Source organism: Mercenaria mercenaria, chromosome 12 (genome assembly GCF_021730395.1).
Source record: "Mercenaria mercenaria strain notata chromosome 12, MADL_Memer_1, whole genome shotgun sequence".
NCBI classification, from domain to species: domain Eukaryota; kingdom Metazoa; phylum Mollusca; class Bivalvia; order Venerida; family Veneridae; genus Mercenaria; species Mercenaria mercenaria.
Window position 1 is genome coordinate 66,199,175 of NC_069372.1, and position 24,510 is coordinate 66,223,684.

At 35.1% G+C, this 24,510-nt stretch overlaps 1 protein-coding gene across 1 annotated transcript in view; it reads left to right on the forward strand.

Annotated features, from left to right (window-relative positions):
* The first annotated feature begins 530 nt into the window (after positions 1–530).
* LOC123533594 (protein yippee-like 1) overlaps positions 531–24,510 on the forward strand; it is a 77,646-nt gene continuing 53,666 nt past the window's right edge. The window contains exon 1 of the mRNA XM_045315300.2: positions 531–680. The gene's annotated coding sequence lies outside the window, so the exon portion shown is untranslated. The remainder of the gene's footprint in view (positions 681–24,510) is intronic.

The window sequence follows — 24,510 nt, forward strand, 5'->3', positions numbered from 1 at the left end:
ACTGTTGAAAAAGACGTTAAACCCGGACACACACACACATAGAACGCTGGTCCCAGGCTTATATCCAGCATCTGATCCAGTTGAGAGGCCAGACCACCTGTAGTAGTAGAGGGCATCTAGCATATACACGCCCAAATAGTAAAATAAATGGTCCTCCAACTTAATTAATGGGCATTTATGTATCTGACCTAGTTCAAAATTGATGGCCGACATAAGGGTATAAGTGTGTATATATATTAATAATGATATTAGTTGTATAAGTTAAATAGTCAGAGATAGAGACTGTGAAATTGTATCAAATAAAAACTTATTCATTCTCGGAAAGGGAAGTGCACCGAAGAAGAACGGCGGAACCTACAAGACAACAACAACGACCTGGAAACAATGGTATAAGGGAGATAACTGTTGAGCCAAGACTATACGTTTCAGTTTCTGCAGTTATTTCACCTTCTATTTATAAAGCATGTTCTTTGTTTACATTTTCTCGCAACTGATCACGTGGTTTTGTTATGGTTGCGGCTGAGACCGCCCTCCTAAACCACGTGGTATAATTACGTCACGGACACTGTGTATCAACATTGTTTTTGTTCGCGCTGTTTGTTCACATGTTTTTGCCGTGTATTTTGTGAGCAAAGAAATATTGTCATTCGAAGGAGATTTGTCAAAGACAACCTTCACAGGTAGGATATAATTAAATGCTGCTTATTCGTACAGATCTTACATTACTAACCTTCATTGCTTTTGTTTTGTTTTCCTCCATTTTTAATCATAAATTTATCATAAATCATTAATTTAATGTATCCTTGACCTTGCAGATAAAACTGTTCAGGAAGAAATTAGTTTCCTCTGCAGTCCATCCATTGTTAGTGTGTGTGTTGAGCGCAAATAACCAATCTGCGCTATTTACCAAACGCGCAGCGCATATAACAAATTTTTGTACGTTGGTTATATGCGCAGGATAAATTTAATCTGCGCGATTTACCAAATGCGCAGCGCAAATAACAAATGTAACTTTATATATCAGAAATTTGCATTTCGTGTTTGATAAATCATGCAGTTGGTCAATTTATTAATAAGTATAGATGTCAAATGCTGAATATCTTGGTACTTAAATTATGTGTCATAAATTTGTTTCTACATCAGTAAATTCACGGCAGTCGGTCACCAGGTTTCAATACCTCCGATCTTATACAAGATGCAATAAAACCCAAACATGCGTGAAGGTGTGATTTCCTCCAGCTTGCACACGTCGTCCTCTGGTATGTTTTAGGCTATTTTTATAATTTTCTACTTCACCCGAGCACACACTTAGCAAAATATCGTTTTTATTCTATTGAAATATCTAGAAATTTCACAATAATATTCTTTTTACCAATGGGAGCATATCTCTCAACATGTCTAAGATAAAAGATGAAATAAAAAAGTCACAGAATTAAAAGAAAATTTTTACAGATCTTATCTATATTATTATTATTATTTTATAGCACAAAATCGATTGAATAAAGAGTAGGCCTAATTTTCATCAAAACGTAAACGAAATTTTATATTGTGTAGCTGCACAAGATATGTGTTCGGTGCCCTGCGCTAAATGAAAATCTGGAAATTACTCTGATAATTTTAATATCTTTTATAAATCATATTAACTTTTACTTAGATTTACAGACTAAAACTATAGTTTTTTTACAAATCTAAATGGATCTATAATGTTAAACGTACCTGTAACTTGCGTGGGAGGTCGGTCCTGCGCTAATAGCAAAGTTTGAAATTACACTGTATTTCAAATATATTTCATTCATAAAACATACTATTTATGTAACTTTTAAATGAATACTGTAAAAGAATGATTAGAAAAAGAGTGATTTCTGTCATAACGAGAACGAAATATTACATTTTTTATCCGCGCAAGATGTGTGTCTGCGCTAATAATAAATCTGGAAATTACTCTGATAACTTGAATATCTTTTATAAATCATATTAACTTTTACATTGATTTACGATTACAGACTAAAACTATAGTTTTTTTACAATTCTTAATGGATCTATAATGTTACACCTGTAACTTGCGTGGGAGGTCGGTCTTGCGCTAATAGCAAAGTTTGAAATTACACTGTATTTCAAATATATTTCATTCATAAAACATACTATTTATGTAACTTTTAAATGAATACTGTAAAAGAATGATTAGAAAAAGAGTGATTTCTGTCATAACGAGAACGAAATATTACATTTTTTATCCGCGCAAGATGTGTGTCTGCGATAATAATAAATCTGGAAATTACTCTGATAACCTGAATATCTTTTATAAATCATATTAACTTTTACTTTGATTTACGATTACAGACGAAAACTATAGTTTTTTTACAATTCTTAATGGATCTATAATGTTACACCTGTAACTTGCGTGGGAGGTCGGTTCTGCGCTAATAGCAAAGTTTGAAATTACACTGTATTTCAAATATATTTCATTCATAAAACATACTATTTATGTAACTTTCAAATGAATACTGTAAAAAAATGATTAGAAAAAGAGTGATTTCTGTCATAACGAGAACGAAATATTACATTTTTATCTGCGCAAGATGTGTGTCTGCGCTAATAATAAATCTGGAAATTACTCTGATAACTTGAATATCTTTTATAAATCATATAAACTTTTACTTTGATTTACGATTACAGACTAAAACTATAGTTTTTTACAAATCTAAATGGATTTATAATGTTACACCTTAAACTTGCGTGGGAGGTCGGTCCTGCGCTAATAGCAAAGTTTGAAATTACACTGTATTTCAAATATATTTCATTCATAAAACAACTATTTATGTAACTTTCAAATGAATACTGTAAAAAATGAATAGAAAAAGAGTGATTTCTGTCATAACGAGAACGAAATATTACATTTTTATCTGCGCAAGATGTGTGTCTGCGCTAATAATAAATCTGGAAATTACTCTGATAACTTGAATATCTTTTTATAAATCATATTAACTTTACTTTGATTTACGATTACAAACTTAAACTATAATTTTTTCTAAATGGATCTATAATATTACACCTGTAACTTGCGTGGGAGGTCGGTCCTACGCTAATAGCAAAGTTTGAAATTACACTGTATTTCAAATATATTTTATTCATAAAACATACTATTTATGTAACTTTCAAATGAATACTGTAAAAAAATGAATAGAAAAGAGTGATTTCTGTCATAACCGCGCGTGTTACAGAATTAAAATTACATTTGTCTTTGCAAAAGCTACAACTTTAGTCTGTAACCATAAAACAAAATTAAATTTAGCATGGTTTATGAAAGATATCCAAGTTATCAGGATTATTTCCAGATTTTTTATTAGCGCAGGGCCGATATCCCGCGCAGGATACAGATGTAACAAAATATTCATTTGGCATAAGCTACAATTTCAGCCTGTAATCACAAAACAATGATAAAGTTAGCATGGTTTATGAAATATATCCAAGTTATCAGGATTATTTCCAGATTTTTTATTAGCGCAGGGCAAACACATCTTGTGCAGATAACAAATGTAATATTTCGTTCTCGTTATGACGGAAATCACGCTTCTTTCTATTTTTTTTCTACTCCCAAAACATTTTTATGAAGTTACATAAATAGTATCTTTTAGAATTGAAATATGTTTGAAGTATCGGCGTCAGTTCATAATTTGCTATTAGCGCAGGAACAACATCCCGCGCAGGCTACGGATGAAACATTATATTCAGATTTTCAAAAGCTACATTTTTAGATTGTAATCGAAAAACGAAGTAAAAGTTAAAATGGTTTATAAAAGATATTCAAGTTATTGGAGTAATTTTCAGAGTTCTATTAACGCAGGACACACATCTTGCGCACCTACAAAATGTAAAATTTCTTTCACATTTTGACGAAACTTATTAGTTATTCTACCTGTCTCACTATAAAACATTAAAAAATGATATAAGTATAAAAGATCTGTAAGAATCGTCTTTTAATTCTACTTATTTTTGTTTTGTTTTTAATCTTGGCCATGTCAAGAGATACGCTCACGTTGGTAAAAAGAATTGCGCTTTTTCAATATAATGAAAAAAGCGATATGGTGAATTGTGGTAAGTGTGTGGCAATTCAGTCTTTTATGTAAGTCTGCTTTATGTTCTATATCCCGGTATAAAATGACTGCGTGTGATCGAATGAAATAAAATTACTTTAGTTATAAAAAGAATAGAGAGGACGATGTGGCTATCTGAAGGAAATCACACCTTCACGCATGTTTGAGCTTTATTGCATATTGTATCATACTGCAGATATTGAAACCTGGTGACCGACTCCCTTGAATTTACTGATGTTGAAATAAATTTATGACACATTTTTAAAACCTAGATTTGCAATATCAGTCTGTAATTGTTAAACAATGTAAAAGTTAGCATGGTTTATGGCAGTTATTCATATTATCAGAGTAATTTCCAGATTTTCTATTAGCGCAGGACACATCTTGCGCAGCAACAAACTTTCGTTCACGTTCTGGCGAAAATTACTCTTTTGTACTACAAAACATTAAAAAATATCAATACGATCTGTAAGAAATGATCAATGTATATTTGAAATATCGGTGTCATTTCAGGATTTGATATTAGCGCTGGATCGACATCCCGCACAGGCTACGGCGTTTAAAAGTTAAAAAAAAAATAAATGAAAAAACTTGTGTTATTAAATATACTTGGGATATTTTGTATCATTTTAAAGTTTTTTAACACCTATGACAAATTACTCTTAATACCGTCGTCAACAGAAATTTTTAGTCCATAAACTACCAGGGACGTGAGCATCTCATTGAAATTACCGCATAAATACGCTCATTTACTTAAAGCTGGTTTATATCAACACAATTTTTGTCACGTGACTTGCTATTGTTATGTAATTGTAATTCATGTATATGTTCACATAGGCCTATGGCCTATTGAATCTGAAATAAAATCTTCTTCTTCTTCTTCTTCTTAAAAAAAATGTTTTTCTTGTTCTTTACAAATTATGCACAGTCAATTCACACCTTTACGCGTGCCTGATCGCCGTCAGTTTTAAAATTAAACTGTTTTATCTTGGCCTACAAGTTTAACCCTCTAATGATATTCAATTTTATCGGGAGATATCATCCATATGTTAAAAGCGCAGACTCATTTACCAAACGCGCAAGACAGTTACCTTGCGCATATAAGAAATATATAAGGTTGTCCGATTTACAAATCGTTGCGCAGATAACAAATTGGTTATTTGCGCTGCGCGATTTACCAAATGCGCAGATTGGCTATATGCGCGTAACATGTGCATACATGTCATGTATGTTCTTTAGTTATAAAACAGCCCATCAAAGCATTCCTTATTTTCAGTCATCTTTACAAAATGTAGCAATTTAAACAATTTGAAAAGATTAGGACTAATTTTCTTAAACCTTGTGAAATCAACAAAATTTATGAAATGAGGAGCTGTTTGATCATTGACATCTTCTCAACTGAAGAGGGACATATTGGTACTTGTTTACAGGAAAGCATCATTACTGTTCTTTTCAAAATGACAGGCTGCACAACGGGTCAAAGACAGCCCCTATATGGGTGGACGGATTAGCTAAGCGGTTTGTGCACTGGCTTTCCAATCCAGAGGTTCGGGGTTCTATCCCCGACAGATGCCTCATGATTTTTCAGAAATGCTTTTCAGTGTTTCCCATCCAACTAGAGGCCGGTGTACTGGTCAGAAACCCAAGCAATCCTTACAAGTGTGTATTGCCGCTATACACCAAGCACGTTAAAGAACCAAGGGGTCTATTCAAAAAGAGCTAGGGTCTGGTACCTGGATTCCCTTGTATCTGAATATCTGTCTCTTCGACTAGTCTGCACCTGTCAAACACTTGTATATATACATGTAGTGTGCACTTGTATTAATAATGTAACTAAAAGCACATAATGAACACTGTTCATAAAAAAAGAGAAAGATACCTTTCAGAAGGGTGTGCCTTATAATACGTACTGTAGTACAATACAATATGGTCTGTTAGAAAGTTATTTTAACATATACATTATTAACATAGAAGATCTGTCCACCCAGGTGTATTCCCATCAGTTTGAATAACTCCAAATCTGAATTCCCTGTGGTCCGATTGATAGCCAATAGTCCACATAATTATATTGAATTCAAGCAAGACATTCTGTATTTCTAAGAAATTAAATCCAATATGGTGTAAAGAAATGTAATTACATGGGAAAAATGTTAAATCAGTAAATGATAGAATTGGATGTTAAGACACATGAAGGCATATTATATTAGAAACTAATAGAATAATTCTTCATACAATTTACAAAGTGTAGAATTTAGCAGTGATTTTTCTCCATATGAGAAAATGAAAATGGTTTGCAGAAGGTATGTTGCATTAGTTTAAATCTATGCCAAGGAACATGGTGACACAACACTTTTTCCAGTATCTTAAAATAATGCTAATTATGTTAAGAGTTTAGCAAAATCAAAATATGCTGTGTGTAATATTATATTCCTGTTTTGTAAAAATGTACATATCTCGGAATGGCTTTATCTGCCTGTTGTGTAAAATTGGACATTAGATCTTGGAATTGCTTTATCTGTTTGTCGGTCAACATTTTTGTTTCCAGGCTCAAAGTGAAAAAAGTATACTGGTTGGGAACCATTTTCCGGACACATTTTCATATTTCGGCTCCATTATTCCCTAAAAAAATATTTGATATAAATGAAGCCCACATTGCACAAACTTCAGTCCTTCCACATACGATGTAATCAGCATCGCGTTGTGACGTAAAATATGGGTTCCAGGGGCCTCAAATGGGGTCACTAAAATAAGCTATTTTTCCCGTCAGGTAAACCAGTATCCGGACAAATGTTTTGACGGTGTGTTGTTGTTAATTTGATATCAAAATAAGTAATTAAACTATTTCTACACATTTCTCTATCATTCATCTCTTCAAAATTAAACATGAAACACAACCCGACGTTCAATAGCAGCTAAGAAAGCAAACCGAGGTTGACTATAAAAAACTCGAATTTCGTCTTATACGAATTCTTGATAATTCCAATAGATAATAGAATAAAATTAGTGCAAAAATCGACAGCCTTGCATCTTACGTAACTTTTAGCGTGAAATTAAAAGTAGAACATGTTATCAGCAGACAATCATTATGTAGTTTGATTACTTCTTCCCCACTTGATACCTCGGCATGTGTGAACTACCGTATTTTGGTGTGTATAGGTCGCGGTAATGTATAGTCCGCATCTAATTTTTGCTCTGGAAATGGTCGGAAAATTTAAGTTCTAGCTTATTAGTCGCAGTTAAATTTCGGATTTTTTCCCCAGCAATATTTAATATTTACCTGCAAAAAAGTTATGGCGGTGGCCATATTGATGCCGCGGACTGAATTATTATCAGAACCTGATTGGTGGAAATCGGACAGTGTTTTTTTCGATCCCAACCGTTTCGTACCAACAGTAGTATCGGTAACAGACTACATCAAAGAAAAGCGGCTTTTTGACACTAATTGGCAGCAGACGGTTTGCGTTTACATTCTGTAATTATGCAAGTTTAAATGTGAATTGTTTGCACAGCAATTATAACACCTTTCCGCGTCATGTAATTAACCGCGTTCTTTTGATTCTAAGATTAACAAAATATCTCTTTTTTTGATTTTTATGCCCCCGAAGGGAGGCATATAGTTTTTGAACCGTCTGTCTGTCTGTCGGTCTGTCAGTCTGTCCGCATTTTTCGTGTCCGGTCCATATCTTTGTCATGGATGGATGGATTTTCAAATAACTTGGCATGAATGTGTACCACAGTAAGACGATGTGTCGTGCGCAAGACCCAGGTCCGTAGCTCAAAGGTCAAGGTCACACTTAGACATTAAAGGATAGTGCATTGATGGGCGTGTCCGGTCCATATCTTTGTCATCGATGGATGGATTTTCAAATAACTTGGCATGAATGTGTACCACAGTAAGACGACGTGTCGCACGCAAGACCCAGGTCCGTAGCTCAAAGGTCAAGGTCACACTTAGACATTTAAGGTTATTGCATTGATGGGCGTGTCCGGTCCATATCTTTGTCATCGATGGATGGATTTTCAAATAACTTGGCATGAATGTGTACCACAGTAAGACGATGTGTCGCGCGCAAGACCCAGGTCCGTACCTCAAAGGTCAAGGTCACACTTAGACATTAAGGGATAGTGCATTGATGGGCGTGTCCGGTCCATATCTTTGTCATCGATGGATGGATTTTCAAATAACTTGGCATGAATGTGTACCACAGTAAGACGACGTGTCGTGCGCAAGACCCAGGTCCGTATCTCAAAGGTCAAGGTCACACTTAGACATTAAGGGATAGTTCATTGATGGGCGTGTCCGGTCCATATCTTTACCATCGATGGATGGATTTTCAAATAACTTGCATGAATGTGTACCACAGTAAGACGACGTGTCATGCGCAAGACCCAGATCCGTAGCTCAAAGGTCAAGGTCACACTTAGATGTTAAAGGTCTTTTTTCATGATAGTGCATTGATGGGCGTGTCCGGTCCATATCTTTGTCATTCATGCATGCATTTTAAAATAACTACGCATAAATGTGTGACACAGTAAGACGACGTGTCACGCGCAAGACCCAGCTCTATAGGTCAAAGGTCCTAAACTCAAACATCGGCCATAACTATTCATTTAAAGTGCCATCGGGGGCATGTGTCATCCTATGGAGACAGCTCTTGTTTTTTCTTTTATTTAAAAATCAAAAGTAAAAAATTATCTTTTAAGTTTTTTAACACGCTAAGAATTAGTATAAACAATGTTTGGCATGGATGACGGATCTGTCCGGATTTTATCCAACCTGGAGTACATGTCAATGGCGTCCAGTAAAACGAAAGTAGAAACAAACGTAATTGAAATTGCAAAAACATCTTTTAATTAAAGTAATTCGTAATTTTAATAGTCTGTATGGGTTATTTACGATATATTTTATTGAAAGTAACCGCTATTGGTTGAAAGGCTGCCGATATTGATATTTTTTGTCCATTTTGTTCGTTCGTAACAGATGCACGTAATTTTGCGAGAGCTACGGTGAGAAAATTGGCCCGAAAAAAAATCTGCTGGCAATGTTCTGTCGTATAGGTCGCAGGAACTTTTTCAGGCAGCAAAATGGGTAGAAAAAATGCGACCTATACACACCAAAATACGGTACTGCGCATGCGCAGTGCTATCTTCATGCCCCGTTAAGACAGGAAGTTGTTTTGTAAACGCAGGTGATTGATCATCAAAAACCAAAACATTATACAGCCTTTTAAAATAGTTGTTTGTTGTAGACATGAAGAACAAACATCTAAATAATTTAGATGAAACAATTACATGAATAACAACGAAATAAAGCGGATATTACATTTGTCCGGAAACTGGTCCTGTCCGGAAAATAGTCCCAACCAGTGATACAAATGTAGCTACAACTTTCAAACATTACAGGATGACTAATCACCACAGGATCCCTATTATTTCATGGTCAGTAGGTCAAAGGTCAAGGTCATAGTAATCTTGAGACTGAAAATCTCAGTCATAAATATTACAGCTACAGCTTTCAAATTTATACAATGACTAACCCTTAGCTTGCTAAATTTCTAAAATAGACTGGCCCATCATTCAGTTTGGGCAATACCATTTATTATTTGAAGGGGTGTTCACTGAAAATTTACTGACTGAATGGCAAACAGTGCAGACCATGATCAGACTGCACGGATGTGCAGGCTGATCTTGGTCTGCACTGGTCGCAAAGGCAGAATCACTTGCCGCCAGCAGGTTAAAGGTTAAATATTGCTTGAAGAAGATCCCTGTAGATTTTGGGTCAATTCCTAAAAGGTCGAGGTATACGGACATGACTTAATTTGTGGGGTTTTTTTTTCGTTTGCAGACTCTACAATGTTTTGTGAGTCACAAAGTATATTCACTACAGCTTTCAAACTTTACATGATGACTAATAAAGCTTGAGGAAGATCTCGTTATTTTGGTGGGTCAAAGGTTAAGGTCACACTGATCTGGAGTTTTAAACTGGTTTCTGTATTGCAAGTGATAAAATACAACAGCTTTCAAAGTCACAAAGCACACTAACTACAGCTTGAAACTTTACAGAATGACAAACTACCTTTTAAGGAGGATCCAAAATGTTTTTGGGGTCAGTAGGTGAGAAGCATTGAGGGTAAAGGCCTGGAGACTGAAACTGGTGCAACCTGATTTTCTTTGTGATCTGAACATTTGGGCAGGTTGATTGATAACTCTACAAAACATTAAGTACAATTGCAGCTGTCGCCTGAATTTATTACTTATCAATTATTTGAATTGCTGACTTATCAGTTATTTGAATTGCTGTTGATAATTTTAACTTGGTAAAATAAATGTCGTTACAATTAGCTAGCCATTACGATGACTGATTATGATTACACCATTCCTGATTGCCAAGTTGCCTTTGGTAGATTGGGTAGGGTGGGAAACTTGGTAATCTAGCTTTTTACCCCACCGGCAACAACCCTTCCACCATGGCCATAGTAGCTAAACTGACAATTTGCCATTTAATTTAGTAGATGAAGGAGCAAGTACAATATAGTGATTTAAAGTCATATGATGGTCTTTGCTGTGTCCTATATTCTATATTGTGTTGCCTTGTTTTGTTGTCCCAAACCTGTGATATTAAAAGTGCTATGGGACATTAGTGTCATTGGCCTTGGGAGTTCATTCACCAGGTCAATTCTTATCAATGACTTTTAATACTTGATCAGTGGCATTGTAGTGATAAATTCCACTTTGTCATTGCCTTTGTTCTGAATGGAATGTCCCAGGAGGAAGTAAATGCCAGTGTATTGTAATCGATTTTGACCAGAACTATCTGCTTCAGATGACAACAGTTACTCTTATATAGTTGGAATAATCTTTAATAATATTTCCCATCTTCATGAAAAACATAGCCATAGACAAGAATTCAGCAGGAATGATAGTACTGAATTTTATTTGAAACTAATTATAGTGATCTAGACAATTGACATATGTTTATATTATAGTCAGGGATAGAGCTTAGGACTCCCTATCTACAGGTAGCGCGGTTTGTATTTTGTTGAGAGGAGAATTTGACAGGGCAGTCTCTGTAGTTCCTTACCAAGGCAAGAGTACTGACAGTAAGGAAGCTGCTGCTGTTGTCACAGGGTACCAGTAGTTAAGGTTTTGAGAACCATCTTTGCAGTTAGGTTAATATTTGAGTTTAAATGTTGCTAGATACATGCAAAGAGCTATAAAAATAAAAATCTACTTTAGAGAGAGAGAGTGATGACTTTTATTGCTATGGGAATGAATGAAGTTTATTATACATTTGAACATTTTGCCTAGAGGTAGATGAACTTCAGTGAACAAGTATTGACAATTTGAGGCTATAAAATGGTGAATCCAATTTGTAAACAAGAGAAACTAGGTAACTAGGTCATGTTTGGTGAGTTGTATATACTAATAAACTTTGATAATGTGGCAGTTGACCTGAATACAATCGACACTGTTTATTGTCCAATACAGGTAAATCCAATAATTGCTTTGCAATAGATCTATGGCGGATTATCTTTGAACATCCCTGGACTTACTGGACTCAACTGCCACATTATCAAAGTTTATTAGTAGCACATCAACATAACAACAGCTGTTGTACATTGTAGGTCAGGAAAGATAGAAGAGCATGGAGCTGTAATTCAGATAATTTTGAATAACTGCCATTGTTTTCCACTGATTTAATTTGATGTAGGTTGAAATATTGCCTTTGTTTCATTGATTTATTTTCTATTTTAATCAAAGTGATGTAGTAGAAGTAATGCTGATCAAGACACTCAGGCAGATCCACTGAAGAAAATATTGGGGGGTGAATGTGAAGTTTCAGATTTTGAAAAATTTTTTTTTAAATCCACTGCGTTTTATTATGCTTGTGATTGTGATGTATTATGGGATCAGTTGTGGCAGTGAGGTCATCCAGAAGAGTTGTCCACTCTCTAAACTTGAGCTGTTCTTATCCATTGTTCACCAAATTAGACGAGTCCAGAATGTTTATGGGCATATTATCATTACAAAGTTCTTTAACCTCTGCCCTGCTATATTTCTATAATGAACTTGTCCATCTTTCAATTTAGGCAGTACCACTTATTATTCAAAGGTGTGTTACTGAAAACTTACTGACTGAATAGCAAACAGTGCAGACCATGTTCAGACTGCACAGATGTGCAGGCTGATCTTGGTCTGCACTGGTCGCAAAGGCAAATTACTTGCTGCCAGTAGGCTAAAGTTTAAGCGGCCCGAGATAGTTTTAATGTTGATATTGAGAAAATTGACAGTTTTCTCAATAAGTATGTGGAGTATATTAAAAGTCAAAAAAAGTAATTTGCTGTGATGGGCATATATATAATATTGTGACTTTTTGGCACTCTTGTTGTTTCTGGCTACATCCTAGCATCATTAGTGACTGTCAGATATTTTAAGGCAGAAGTTTTTTTTTGCATATTTCTTGTACCTTTCTTGTTTCTTTGAAGTGGACTTTATGTTGAATTTAGCCAGCAGCAATAATGTTGGCATAATTACAGAAATTTTAGAAAAATTTGTTAATTGAATATACCTGTGCCTGAGAACAATGTAAAATGTTTCTGACTGGTAGCTAAACTAGGTTTGAAGTATGTCTGCCACATTCAGTGATATATGATCTGTTTTTATCATTCCTGTTCATCCATTAATTAATTGCTTCAGATTGCACCTGTCAACTGAACATGTCAGTGTCAGTAAGTTTATTAGAAGCACCTGCTTGTGTAGTTTAAACAATTGATTATGTGTACAATGTGCATAATACCTCTCCCCATAATTTGAGCGGAAACTTGCTTTGAAGGATTTTCACTTATTAAACTTGGCAAAATGTTTCCAGTAATCACAGTAATGAAATGCAGAAGGCATATTTCACAAATCGACGGTGTCGATCGAAAATCTCGAAAAATAAAAGGGTGGTTTTCAGGAGAGGCAAAAAAATAATTTTTAGTGTTTTTCCCGCCTTTTCTAAATCAAAAATAAAATACCGAATACTGAATTTTTCAGATCAATTTCTGAAAAAAGTAAACAACACAGAACATCCATATTTGCAAATGCTGATTGGTATTTGGATGCGCTACATGCATGAGTATTGAAACGTACTGATAAGACACTTGTAACTTAAGAAAATGTTGAAACTCACTATTTGGCTTTTTTTCCAATCAGCGAAATCAATCGGCACTTTCTATTGTGCTCATTATTCGGTATTTTATTTCTTCATGTTTCACCCCTTTCCAACTAGCAAACTGACCCCAGATTTGGAGAGAATGTGCGCGGGGAAAATGCTGAACATTATTTGGCAAAGAAAAAATAGGCATTTTCTTTATTTGGGATTTTCGATCAACACCGTCAATTTAATGTTGGTTCAAGGACAATCGTCAATGTCAAACTGTGAGACCAAAGGCCAGATAACTTGATGACATATCTTATTAACTCCTTAAAATTAACATTCCACAACTATAAAGTTTGCCATATTAAATGAGATTACTTGCAGAATGAAACTTCCAGTCTGGTTTGTGGCCAAGGTTGTGTGATAAAATTAAAGGTCAAACACCTGATTATGCAGGATTTCATGTCTGCATGTTCTGTATTTTTTTACCCCTTTGATTAATTTGAGCTGAACCTGTTTTGTTTTCTATAATACAGCCGTCTATATTCTGTTTGTTTTTTTGCCAGATTTTACATTTCATTTCATTACCTCTCAGCCTCTTCCATTTAAATAAAGTGCTGTTTGGAGACATTTAGGCAGTTTTTATCTCAGCTGAGTCTCACATTGTGATCTTTCAGTGTAAGTGGATGATTTGGCATCCATTTTACACAGATTTACTTAACCTTTAGCATGCTAGATAAATTGTCGTCTGCTGGAAATGTCGTCTGCTAAAATTGTAAGTTCATTCAATTTGCTCCAAAATTGGAAGAAATATTGTCAGAGTAGCAAACAGCTTGGAACCTGATCAGACGCCGATTTAATCGGCGTCTGATCTGGTTCCAAGCTGTTTGCAAAGGCTGTTAAATTCGCCTGCAGCAGGCTAAGGGTTAATCATTAATTGTATTGTTATTATTCGTAGATGGACTTTTCTCAGATTTGATCAAACAGTCGCCAGCATAATTGCATGCATAGGACGTTCATGAACTTCTTGATGTATTATACAAAACTTAGTCTGTAGCATCTTTGGATAGACCTTTTTCAAATTGTCAATTTATGGCTGCCTTAGCTTATAATAATACAAAGGAACTTTAATGACTTTACTTAACAATATATTAGACAGACATTTTGAGAAAAAAGGTTCAAACAACACCCAATCATATATAGAAAGGTTTGGTTTACATGAAAGTTAAACAGCTCATAAAACATGCAAATTACACTACATGCAGCAAACACAAAAAATTGTCAATTTACTAATAATTATATACATTGAATTCCAGAAATTCAACCACACTTTTTTTACATTTCAGAGTGCCTTTAAAATCTCAGACACCATTTTCAAAGAACTGTTACATATCTTTACTTTGATGAATTTGCAATAATGTACGTCCCTGAGTGCTGAAATTTCACATAACGAGGCAAGAACATAGTTTTCAGCAATTGTTTGCAAATGACATTCATATTTAAAGGGGGACAACTTTTTGAGAATATTTTTAAGTATCCTGTTTTACAGGACAGTACTGCAGAACATGAAATGGATAGGTAGATTGTTGGTAAAGATACATTGTTTGTTTATCAAATTTTATTGTGTTAAATGTTAGATGTGTGACTAGGGACATCATGGTGCTTTTAATGGTCTATTCTTTACTGAGGTTGAATGCTATTGTTTAATTCTGAGAAAGTTTTCTATTTGGTGCTGAGGCTGTATTTTTGTATTTCCGCTGTCTTAACATAATGAAGATTTATCTATTCTTGTCTTCCAGTAATGATATAAGCACACAAGGTTGCCTGAGGTTTGATTAACTAATCTATAATCTAAACAGAACATATGTGGGGGTTTATTGACATAATATGGAAACTAAGGTAGTGGTCTGTGATCTGGATAAATGTTGGGTTAATTTTCAGATATATGTACAAGTGCCAAAAAAGATTACAAGTTTCATGACTTCACACCATATTTTTATGGCCCCTAATTCCACCCCTCCCCTTTGCCCCACTGTAGTCAAAGATCTTTGAGGCATATAATGTTTGAACTGTCAGTCCATCTGTCTGTCAGTCTCTGATAAGACTGTCTGTCGCACATTCCTGTGTACTCAACACCTACAGTTTCCATCTAATTGAAATGTTATACTTCATCAACATGAAGTGCAGGACATTCGTTACAATATTATTAGGATCTTCATGTCTGATTACCGTATTATTTTTGGATTTACTGCCCTTGTTTTTTTACTTAAAAATTGAAAGATTACAGACATGTCAGCTAGAACATTAGGTACCCAACACCTCTTAGTTTCCATCCAACTGAAATGAAATTTGGTAAACTTCATCAGCATGAAGTGAACAGTGCATTGGGATTTCATGTCCAAGTATTATTTTTTGAGTTATGGCCTTTTTTGGACTCCTTTTTAGCTCGACTACTCGAAGAATTTTGACTGAATTATGCCCCCTTTTCGACTTAGAATATGCTTATTTTTGTATACCACCCCAAATATTTTCGAAGTCCATTGAGGTACTGCTTTCATATTTTGCATACTTGTTTACCATCATGACCCCAGTCTGTAAAAAGGAGGAGGCAACTCTATCAAATATTTCGACTGAATTATGACCCCTTTTCGACTTAGAATGTTAAAGTTTGCGTACCACCCCAAATATTTTCAAAGTCCATTGAGATGTTGCTTTCATATTTTGCATACTTGTTAACCATCATGACACCAGTCTGTAAAAAGGAGGAGGCAACTTTATCAAGCATTTTGACTGAATTATGGCCCCTTTTCAACTTAGAATATGCTTATTGTAATGTTAAAGTTTTACTCACAGCTTATATGATACTTTCAAGCACTGAGAACTTTAGTCGAGTGCACTGTCAACTGACAGCTCTTGTTTTTAAATATGGAGTGTAGTGTTATTGTAAGATCCTCTCCCAAATGTGTGCAAAATGGCAGCCCATGGCCCCATTTAGGGGAGCTGCTAGAGCTAAAAATAGAAATTCCTTGAAACAACTTATTGTTTACCGCTTCATGGATCTTCATGAACCTTCAATTCAATTCAATTCAATTTTATTCAGGTTATAAGATCATAAGAATATAATATCATATTAAAATATCATACATCACATAAACATATACGTATTCAAGATAAAAGACAATTATTCTAAGAATATGATATTAATAATTAATCATATGCAAATTTGATCTTATAGCCTGGGATGGCCCATTAAAGTAAACTTAATCACTTATTTCCAATGGGGTCCCTAAAATTATATATCCTGTAAAAACCTTGGTTTGTAGCATCATTGTAAGATCCTCTCCCGAATTTGTCCAAATGGTGGCATTTGGCTCCTTTTAGGGGCCAGTAGTTTATACTAAACACAGTAACTGTTGTTACTATTCATGATTCAGCGCATTATACATTGTATATTAAAGGTCAAGGTCATGTGGCCCGCTTGTCATTATACTTGTCATTAATATTATTTAATGTCAAGGTCTCACACGATGATAGTGGTTAACTTTGTCCAAGAAATGGACTGGTCACAGTCCTTCCCCAGTGAAAATGATCAGTGAAATTTCACTGATATTTCAATGAAATTTCAATAAAATATCAGTAAAATAGCAGTGAAAGATTTTGGCAAATTATCAGTAAAATTTTGTTAAAATTTCATTAAAATTTCGCCAAAATAACAGTAAAATTTCTGTGAAATTTCACCAAATTTCATAAATATTTTGCCAAATTCTTTCGGTGAATTTTGATGAAATTTCATTGATATTTCTGTGAAATTTCCCAAATTTCATAAATATTTTGCCAATTCTTTTGGTGAAATTTCATTGATATTTCTGTGAAATTCCACCAAATTTCATCATTATTTTGCCAAATTCTTTCGGTGAATTTTGGTAAAATTTTATTGATATTTCTGTGAAATTTCACCAAATTTCATCAGTATTTTGCCAAATTCTTTCAGGGAAATTTCAAAGACATTTTGTCAAAATTTTGCCAAAATTTGACAGAAATATCAATGAAATTTCATGTAAAGAATTTGGCGAAATTTCAAAGCAAAAAAGTTAGTAAGGTCAAGGTCAAAGTCAGGTAACCCCAAATTACTTGGGGTCATCAGTTAATTGTATTTGAATAATCTAGGAAAAAAGATCAGAAAATTATATATATATATAATTATATTATATATTAAAAGTATTTTTTTTCTATGTAAGTCATATAACAAGTGAATCTCAGGCTTGGGCCTTTTCATTCCAGAGGCATAATTTGACCAAATTAATTAGGGAACCACTAGGCAATGTTACATACCAAGAATCAAAGGCATAGGCCTTGAACTTACAGACATGAACATTTTTAAAAACAAATGCCTAGATGTAAGTCTGTGTAAAACTTGGGACCCCTGTGGTGGGTCCTCTTTTCACCCCTGGGTAATTATTTGAACAATCAAGGTAGAGGACGATATGGCAATATTACATACCAAATATCAAAGGCCTAAGTCTTGTGGTTTCAGGAAAGAAGATCTTTAAAGTCCAGGGGTTTTTCTTGCTGTTTTGGGAAGATAGGCATTAGCCTATCAGGGCTTTTTCACCCTATCTCACGGGGCCGATATTCGGCCCCATTCCCAATGCCAGATATGCTCTATTTTTCCCAATCTGGAGCAAAAAATTCCCAATCCAATGAAACATTTCCCAACTGAAATTAGTTACTTTCTGTTCTTCAATAATAATTCTTGCACAGTTACACGGTGGGGAAACCAAGAATGCAACGTCATCAAAAAGCAGCTCAAATGAGCTGGCCACACACAAATTTACGTCGATTCAGGTAAGAAAAGTCTTGTAACTTTTTTATTACTGCAGCTTTCGACTCGAGATAAAGAGCACCGTACCCGGCCTGGAGTATATTATTCTGCGGTAGTGTTCCATGTTGTACGTATAGCTTGGTTTTTGCTCGAAAACGCGAACAGTTGGCAAAGAGGGTATGAGCTGTACCACACTTTTGTTTAAGAAAGTGAGTTTTGATCGTATTTTCGTGAAATGAGGACAGATTTGACGCTCATTTAATATCAGTGACGAGCATAATAGTCAACCACCGTTTTATTTTGCTATTTACAAGGATATCTGACGATATTTTATTCAAAACAAACAACATTATTAAAATGAGAACATTCACACTCTTAATTACCATTATTGCAGTTATGCTTCTTAAAAGCTATGTCTTAGGCAGTCAAGCTATGTTGTTCAACAACCAGTGTCGTCTATACATACAATCAGCAGTTCTAACCATTTACCTCGAGTCTAGACCAGTTAAAATAGATCTGCCTAATCATATGGCAATGGCTGAGCACATGTTAGGCTAACATTAATCTCTGTGTATAGTGTGGCATAAGGACACGGTGTTCAGATTGGTTGCATCTTAGGAAAAAAAATATTTTAAGATAACAAGACAAATTTGCATAAAAGTCCTGTAAACAAAGTTTCAAAGCAAATTGTATTGTTATTTTGTTTATAACTATATCCACCCCAAAGTGCATAAAACACGGATAGTTAGTTAGTACTTTAAGTAAATATTATAACTAAGATATTTTAAATCTTATTTCAGCAAATGGAAGTCTCTTTCAAATATCAAATACAATCCAACCTTATACATAAAAGGGCATTATCACTTAAGGTGATTATGCACATTTGATAAACCAGCAGAAAGGCATACAATGTATTATCATTGCGTAGACTAAAGCCTGGATTCTGCATACGGAACCGAAATTCATTCATTGAATGGCAATCCCATGACAACAGTATTATATTTCTAAAGATAAAACGTGATATTAAAATTGTTCGAACATTAAATAGTTCTAAATAGTGTCTTTAAATCAGCTTGAAATGCGCTGATCTCTTAAAATAAAGGCAACGTCTATAGCCTAGTGGTAGAGCGTCCGCTTCGAGCGCGCGAGGTTGTGGGTTCGATCCCCGACCGCGTCATACCAAAGACGTGAAAAATGGTATCAGTAGCTTCCTTACTTGGCGCTCAGCATTAAAAGGGAAACTGACCTCTTCTCTCATACCCTCCTGGAGATTGATCCTATCAGGAATGAGGGATCGAGAGTGAATAATATAATTGTAGAACTTCCTTCACAATCGACCTAAACTGAATTCAGTATAAACTAAAATAAAGGCACACGTAAGACCGTAGCTTATATTTTCGACTGAGAAGATTCATTAAAAGCTTCATTGGGGACAATTTACTTTTGAAAAGATGATTTCCTATAGGCACATATTACAAAAAGTTACTTAAGGTCAAAACATTTTGTTAAGCAGAAAAAATCACATGACACTATCAATTTCCATTTGCCAAAAGTTGCAAGTTTATTCTATAATTTGGAAAAAATCGGAGTTTAATCGAATTTTAAATCAGTGAAGAAAAACAAATGGATCAGAACTTGTAGAACTACCTTAGGCAACATACGGGAAAGATTTTCATGTGACGCGTTCAACTTTCGTCAGTATTTATACACCTTTCAACACTCCTCACATCCTTGGTTTTCTCTCTCCGCTGTGACTGTCTTAAGTGATCCCGCAGAGCAGGTTTTCTGGCTGAAGCTTAGCCCCTAATATCGCACTTCAATCAAATGCTGATTTATTAAAATAAATTTCCCATAATTTGAAATGTACTGCAATGCTATTGGACAAAAAATAATTTCAAACATTAAATATTGTTACAACTGTATTAATAAATTTACGAGTTGCGGACACCTTTTGATAGTAGCAGATCTTAATAATTTCAAACTATTTTATCGAGCTTGAGCCATATTGTTCTTAATAGTAGTTCAGCCAGGAAAATTGTAAGGGTGTTTTTAAAAGTATAGGTTTGTGGTTTGGCAAAAGAAATTTACATATACTTTGTTATCTCGCATATGTAATTGGTGCCAAAATTATTTAAATGAAATGAGAAGATTTATTTTTCTAATTATTGGCTACCTGTTTAGTATTTACAATCATTTTGTGAACAAATTTAAGCTCCGCATACAGTATGTGACTTACCGGGTTAATAAACGACTGGAAGTAAATGTTGATTTACCAAAATTAATTTCCCAACGACATTTGTTGTTGAACAACGTAGCTTGACTGCCTAAGACATAGCTTTTAGGAAGCACAACTGCAATAATTGTAATCAAGAGTGTGGATGTTCTCCAACAAAGTCGTCAGTGTGGATGTTCTCATTAGCTCGACTATTCGAAGAATAGTCTAGCTATTCTACTCACCCTGGCGTCGGCGTCGGCGTCGGCGTCGGCGTCACACCTTGGTTAAGTTTTTGCATGCAAGTACATACAGCTATCATTTAAAGGCATATAGCTTTGAAACTTATTTATTCTTTTTCTAGGACAATTATCAACCTCACTGGGTCAAGTTCCATAACTCTAACATGTATTTTGAGCAAATTATGCCCCCTTTTGGACTTAGAAAATTTTGGTTAAAGTTTTACATGCAAGTTACTATCTCCAAAACTAATGCAGATATTGAATTGAAACTTCACATGTGTCTTTGGGGTTATAAAACTATTTGATAGCACCAAGTCCCATAACTCTGACCTTCATTTTGGCCAAATTATGCCCCCTTTTGGACTTAGAAAATTCTGGTTAAAGTTTTGCGTGCAAGTACATACAGCTATTACTAAAAGGCATATAGATTTGAAACTTATTTTTTCTTTTTCTAGATCAATTACCTACCTCACTGGGTCAAGTCCCATAACTCTGACATGTATTTTGAGCAAATTATGCCCCCTTTTGGACTTAGAAAATCCTTGTTAAAGTTTTACATGCAAGTTACTATCTCCAAAACTAATGCAGATATTGAATTGAAACTTTACATGTGTCTTCGGGGTTATAAAACTAGTTGATAGCACCAAGTCCCATAACTCTGACCTTCATTTTGGCCAAATTATGCCCCCTTTTGGACTTAGAAAATTCTGGTTAAAGTTTTGCGTGCAAGTACATACAGCTATTACTAAAAGGCATATAGATTTGAAACTTATTTTTTCTTTTTCTAGATCAATTACTTACCTCACTGGGACAAGTCCCATAACTCTGACATGTATTTTGGGCAAATTATGCCCCCTTTTGGACTTATAAAATCCTGGTTAAAGTTTTACATGCAAGTTACTATCTCCAAAACTAATATAGATATTAAATTGAAACTTCACATGTGTCTTCGGGGTTATAAAACTAGTTGATAGAATCAAGTCCCATAACTCTGACATGTATTTTGGGCAAATTATGCCCCCTTTTGGACTTAGAAAATTCTGGTTAAAGTTTTGCGTGCAAGTACATACAGCTATTACCAAAAGGCATATAGCTTTGAATCTTATTTATTCCTTTTCTAGGTCAATTACCAGCCTCACTAGGTCAAGTTCCATAACTCTTAACATGTATTTTGAACAAATTATGCCCCCTTTTGGACTTAGAAAATTCTGGTTAAAGTTTACATGCAAGTTACTATCTCCAAAACTAATGCAGATATTGAATTTAAACCTAACATGTTTCTTCGGGGTTATAAAACTAGTTGATAGCATCAAGTCCCATAACTTTGATATGTATTTTGGTCAAATTATGTCCCCTTTCGAACTTAAACTCTTTTGATATTTAACATTTTGGGTAATAATTTCCTGCTTCTGTGACAATATTTCGAATAGTCGAGCTTGGCTGTCTTACGGACAGCTCTTGTTTTAATAATGTTGTTTGTTTTGAATAAAATATCGTCAGATTTCCTTGAAAATAGCAGAATAAAACAATGATTGACTATTATGCTCGTCACTGACATTAAATGAGCGTCAAATCTGTCCTCAATTTACGAAAATACGATCAAAACTCACTTTTTTAGACAAAAGTGTGGTACAGCTCATACCCTCTTTGCCAACTGTTCGCGTTTTCGAGCAATAACCAAGCTAAACGTACAACATGGAACACTACCGCAGAATAGTATACTCCAGGCCGGGTACGGTGCTCTTTATCTCGAGTCGAAAACTGTGGTAATAAAAAAGTTACAAGACTTTTCTGACCTGAATCGACGTAAATTTGTGTGTGGTCAGCTCATTTGCGGTGGGTTTTGATGACGTTGCATTCTTGGTTTCCCCACCGTGGTTAGTTTTGTTTGCCAAGTAAATCAAACAAAATGTTGGAAAAACCTATTTGTTTCTATTTTTAGGTCTGCAACCTCGGCAAAAAATAATTACAAGATTTTGCTGAAGAAATGGATGATTTGTATGCAAAAACCTTTCAAAATGCATAAAAACACAAATATTAACTGAATAAAGTACCAAAAACATGTTGACAGGTAGTTCTTATACCATTTAAATCAATTGTCACATATTTTCGCGACCAAGCTTTTACACTCGAAAATACACGCACTTTGCCATTCTACTTTTTGCATAATTTCAGTTATAACTTTGGTGAAAACAAACTGTAAACAAAAATTTTAGCATGACAAATAAAAAGTTACTGTATTTTTAGGCAATATTGGAACACAATCCTGAAACAAAATCTCAAAATTTCACAAGGGGATACTGTCTACCAGTAAATTTTGAAACTGAAGATTTAAATTAATATAATATTAATTAAAAACTCACTTAATTTGTCAGTATATTTTCCCAAATCTGACAATTTACCGCGTTAAAAATTCCCAATATGACCAGGGGCCTTTTTCCCAAAACCCCCTGAAAAAGCCCTGCCTATACCCCCAAAATTGGGAATTTTGATGCATAAATATTCCAGATTGGGAAATATTTAGTCCCATAGGATATAGTAAGGATGTGTTTAAGCACTTTCTCATACACTTGTTTCACATTGTACAACCTCTTGAACATGCTGCCATTACAAAATTGTCCATAATTTAGTCAATGTTTGTGCAATTTTGATGATTTTTTTTTTTCAGAATGTAGATTGGGAATTTTTGCACTCATTTTGGGAAAAAACGTACTTTTTGGCTTTGGGAATATAGCCCAATATCGGCTATAAAAACGGCCGAAAAAAACACTTAAGTCTTTTTATGCCCCCGAAGGGAGGCATATAGTTTTTGAACTGTCTGTCTGTCGGTCTGTCAGTCTGTCGGTCTGTCGGTCTGTCCGCAATTTTCGTGTCCGGTCCATATCTTTGTCATCGATGGATGGATTTTCAAATAACTTGGCATGAATGTGTACCACAGTAAGACGACGTGCAGTGCGCAAGACCCAGGTCCGTAGCTCAAAGGTCAAGGTCACACTTAGACGTTAAAGGATAGTGCATTGATGGGCGTGTCCGGTCCATATCTTTGTCATCGATGGATGGATTTTCAAATAACTTGGCATGAATGTGTACCACAGTAAGACGACGTGCAGTGCGCAAGACCCAGGTCCGTAGCTCAAAGGTCAAGGTCACACTTAGACGTTAAAGGATAGTGCATTGATGGGCGTGTCCGTCCATATCTTTGTCATCGATGGATGGATTTTCAAATAACTTGGCATGAATGTGTACCACAGTAAGACGACGTGCAGTGCGCAAGACCCAGGTCCGTAGCTCAAAGGTCAAGGTCACACTTAGACGTTAAAGATCATTTTTCAAGATAGTGCATTGATGGGCATGTCCGGTCCATATCTTTGTCATTCATGCATGGATTTTAAAATAACTATGCATGAATGTGTGACACAGTAAGACGATGTGTCGCGCGCAAGACCCAGGTCCGTAGGTCAAAGGTCCTAAACTCTAACATCGGCCATAACTATTCATTCAAAGTGCCATCGGGGGCATGTGTCATCCTACGGAGACAGCTCTTGTTCTTTATAAGTCTATGTAAAACTTGGGACCCCGGGGATGGGCCTCTTCTCACTCCAGCGACATAATTTGAAAAGTCTTGGTAGTAGACCTCAAGATAATGTTGCACATGGTACCAAATATCAAAGCCCTTAGGCCCTATGGTTTTTGACAAGAAGATTTTCAAAGTTTTTCCCTATATAAGTCTCTATAAACCAAGTGACCCCAGGGCGGGGCCATATTGGACCCTAGGGGAATAATTTGAACTATCGTGGTAGAGGACCACTACATGATATGCAACATGCCAAATATAGAAGCCCTATGAACTGAGGTTTTGGACAAGAAGATTTTAAAAGTTTTTCCTTTTGGTTGCCATGACAACCAGAGTTCTCCTTGAATTTCAGTTCTTTGAATAATTTTGAAGGGGGCTACCTAAGGATCATTCCAGTGATGTTTATGTTAGTCTCACACTTGTCTTA